The following is a 4,127-nucleotide window of genomic DNA, read 5'->3' on the forward strand; positions in this document are numbered from 1 at the left end:
TACCAAAAAACCCTGTAATTTAGGGGAAGGTGGTATGGACAAGGAAACCCAAATGAATTAAAGACATAGTCTTTGGGGCGCCTGGGTGGCTCAGTTGGTTAAGCCTTCCGCTCAGGTCGTGATCTCAGAGTCCTGGGATCAAGCTCCTCATAGGGCTCCCTGCTCAGTGGGGAGTCTACTTCTTCCTCTACCCCTCCCCCCTGCTCCTGCATGTGTGTGTGTGAGTGTGTGCTCTCTCTCTCTCTCTCTCTCTCGCTCTCAAATAATTAAGATCTTTAAAAAAAAAGACATAGTCTTTGAATAATTCACTAAATCTGAGCTTCTTCCTTATGTGATGTATGATTATAATACTAAAAAAAATTGGCAGTAAATAAACTGGAAAGGGGGCTATTAGTGCTGATTGAATCATTTCCCATTTTAAAAACACTGTATTTGCTCTCACTGAGGACACATGGTGGGCATCCCATTGTGTCACCTGTAGTAGTATTGAAATTATGCAGTGGCATGAAAAAGGATTTTGTAAATTTGCAGTTTGGAAAATGTGACAGCGCTGGTGGGGTATATTAACACTCTTCACTTATTCACTTTGGGTGGGGGGATATGCTACCTCATCATTTTCTCCACTAAGATGGTATGTTGTCTTGGCATGGTATCCTTATTTCATTTAAATTTCTTTCTCTTATCATTTACAAGTATGAATCACATTTGTTCCCCTGCTGTTTCATTTTTCTGTTTTTCTTGTGTGGAATATCTTCTGATGCAGTTATTTCTCAAATCCAAACCTTTCGATGACAAGGAGGTACAAGGATCGGACTACTTCATATCTTGTCATGCTTCACTACTACCCAGAGTGGGGTCCCCTGGGGGCAAAGCCTCAGCCTTGCTTGGAGCTGGATAGTCTTACAGAATCCACGGCCCTCCCAGAACTACTGAATCACAATCTGCATTTTTGACAAGATCCGAAGGGCATTCATAAGTGCATCTAAAGTTGGAGAAGCACCGTGATAATGTAGCCATGCCCTAGGGTTCCTATATGGAAATACTGAAAAATTATGTAATATTTTTTAATTTTATTTAAATTCAATTAATTAACATATACTGTATCAGTAGTTTCAGAAGTAGAGTTCAGTGATTGATCAGTTGCATAGAACACCCAGTGCTCATCATATCACGTGCCCTCCGTAATACCCATCACCCAGTGACCCCATCCCCCCACCCCTCGCCCTCCCCTCCAGCAACCCTCAGTTTGTTTCCTAAGAGTCTCTTACGGTTTGTCTCCCATATAATATTTTAGCATAAATTTTGTTACAGGCTGAATTGTGTCCCGTCGAAATTCATATATTGAAGCCCGGATGCCCTTGACCCCAGAATGTGACTGTATTTGGAGACAGAACCTTTACAGAGGTGATTAAGTTAAAATGAGGCCCTTAGGGTGGGACTTAATCCAATCTGGGAACAAAAGAGTCGTATTGCAAACAAAAACAAAAACAAAAACAAAAAAACGGACACATCTATCATTGGAACAGAATAGAGAGCCCAGAAACAGACTTATATGGCTAATTAATCTATGACAAGGGAGCCAAGAATCTACAATGCGGAAGGGACAGTCTGTTCAATAAACGGTGTTGGGAAAACTGGACAGCCACATACAGAAGAATGAAACTGAACCCCTAACCTACACCAAACACAAAAATAAACTCAAACTGGATTAAAGACGCAAACCTAAGACCTGAAGCCATAAAACTCCTAGAAGAAAACATAGGGGGTAAGCTCTTTGTCATTGGTCCTTATTGCTCCTTTCCCTTGTACTGTTCTAGAAAGTAGAACTGCCATTTATTTTTCTCACTGGTAATCCCTAAAATGTAAATATTTATTTATTATTTGACAAAATAAAAAATTGATGATTTTGACTGATGCACAATTCAAGAACATGGGTGGTTGCCTAGTATTTCAGTATATCCCTCTTGATCCAAGATACAAGAGAATTTGTTTTCTTTACATGTTTGGGTACAAGGGCCTTTATTTTGTGATAATGTTAGTAAGTCTTGCTTTATTGTATTGTGACTAAAGAATGTGGTCTGTATTATGTCTACTGCTGGAAATGTGTTCAGGTTTTTTTGTGGACTCGTATATGGTCAGGTTTCAATGGGCACTTGGAATGCAGATGTATTACCAACTCTGAGGGAAAAAATATACCATGTTTTATTGAATCTAAGTCACAATGTCTTAATTTTACATTTTAAAATCCCTGGTTGAGATTCATCTTTCCATTTTGGCATCTTCTAATTACTCTTGGCCAGATGGCACTCGAATGTGGTTGTTATTGCTGGCGCATGGACAAACTTGGTCCCAGCTGTGTATGTCATTGACTCTTCAACTGAGTTATGTTTGCATTGCTGGCTCTGTACATGTTGGGTTTAATTACCATTTTGAATGTGGGTGAAAAGATTATAGTATGTTTTGGCACTGAAACTAAAAGTTACTGGGCACAGAGAAAAGCTTGGAAATAAAGGCAGAAAGGTATAAATTTGATGTTGGTAAGGCAAATATTGTTGATGGAAGAATTGCTGTAATTCTACATTTTCTTGCAAAAACAACCAAAGACCTTCTAGAACCTTAAAACAATAAAGGACGGTAGGGGCGCCTGGGTGGCTCAGTCGTTAAGCGTCTGCCTTCGGCTCAGGTCATGATCCAGGGTCCTGGGATCGAGCCCCACATCGGGCTCCCTGCTCCGCGGGAAGCCTGCTTCTCCCTCTCCCGCTCCCCCTGCTTGTGTTCCCTCTCTCGCTGTGTCTCTCTCTGTCAAATAAATAAATAAAATCTTTAAAAAAAAAAAAAACAATAAAGGACGGTAACTATGAGTAGATGGATCTGTGTGGCATTTTGTTCTTGAGATACATACAGGAGTATACTTATTGTACACCAAACAGAGTGACTGATTTTAGGAGAAATTGCCAAATCCCTCAAAAGAGATGAAAGAGATTTCACATTGAGCAGAAGATAATGAGACTTGTTCATGTATTTTGCAGGTCTACAATTAAGGCATTGTTTCATACTTTGATAGCATTTATTCTGTCCATGCTACATAAAAAGTGTTACGTTTCACAATTGATGGCATCTTTCATTTAAAGAAATGTGATGCATTGACCAGTTCTACCTTATCATGTTATTTACATCCTCATATCCTTTTTAAAAAATCTATTTGGGGGCGCCTGGGTGGCTCAGTTGGTTAAGCGACTGCCTTCAGCTCAGGTCATGATCCTGGAGTCCCGGGATCGAGTCCCGCATCGGACTCCCTGCTCAACAGGGAGTCTGCTTCTCCCTTGGACCCTCCCCCCTCTCATGCTCTCTCTCTATCTCATTCTCTCTCTCAAATAAATAAATAAAATCTTAAAATAAAATAAAATAAAATAAAATAAAATAAAATAAAAAATCTATTTGATCCGCTTTCGACTCACAGGTGCAATTAAAGTCTCCTAAGGTAGATGTGTCTAATTCTGTCTGTTATCTCCTGTAGTATCTTCTCTTTGCAGATATTACCACATTTTGGGGGCATCTCTATCCATGACCGTTATATCATCATTGTAGATTCCATCAATTAATATTTTCAGTAGCCCTACTTGGTCTCATTTCATGTGTTTTTGGCATAAATTCCTATTCCATGATATTAAGATTGCAATTCCTGCTTTCTTTTACTTTGCATTTGCCTAGTTTACTTTTGCCCATCCTTTTATTTTCAGCCTTGGTGAATCACTTTGTTTCAGGTGTGTTTCTCATACAAAATACAGAGTTTGGTTTTTGCTTTGTGATCTAATCTGAAAATCTGTTTATTTGTAAAAGGTGAGTAAGCACATTTGCATTTTTTTTGATGTGAGAGGCATATTTTATTTTTTAATGTCCTTTTTTATATTTTCTGTTTTTGGAATTTTAAAATTCTTTTGTGATGTAATTTGTTTTCTTCGCTGTTTTGATAATTCTGATATTTGGTGAAGTTTGCATTTTTGATGACTTTTCTTTTTTTAAGATTTTCTTTTCTTTCTTTTTTATTTTTTTAAAAGATTTTATTTATTTATTTGACAGAGAGATAGAGAGCACAAGTAGGCAGAGAGGCAGGCAGAGGGAGAGGG

This window comes from Eumetopias jubatus, unplaced genomic scaffold (genome assembly GCF_037043125.1).
Source record: "Eumetopias jubatus isolate StellerSeaLion01/CBP00866 unplaced genomic scaffold, mEumJub1_p1.0 scaffold_5, whole genome shotgun sequence".
NCBI lineage: Eukaryota > Metazoa > Chordata > Mammalia > Carnivora > Otariidae > Eumetopias > Eumetopias jubatus.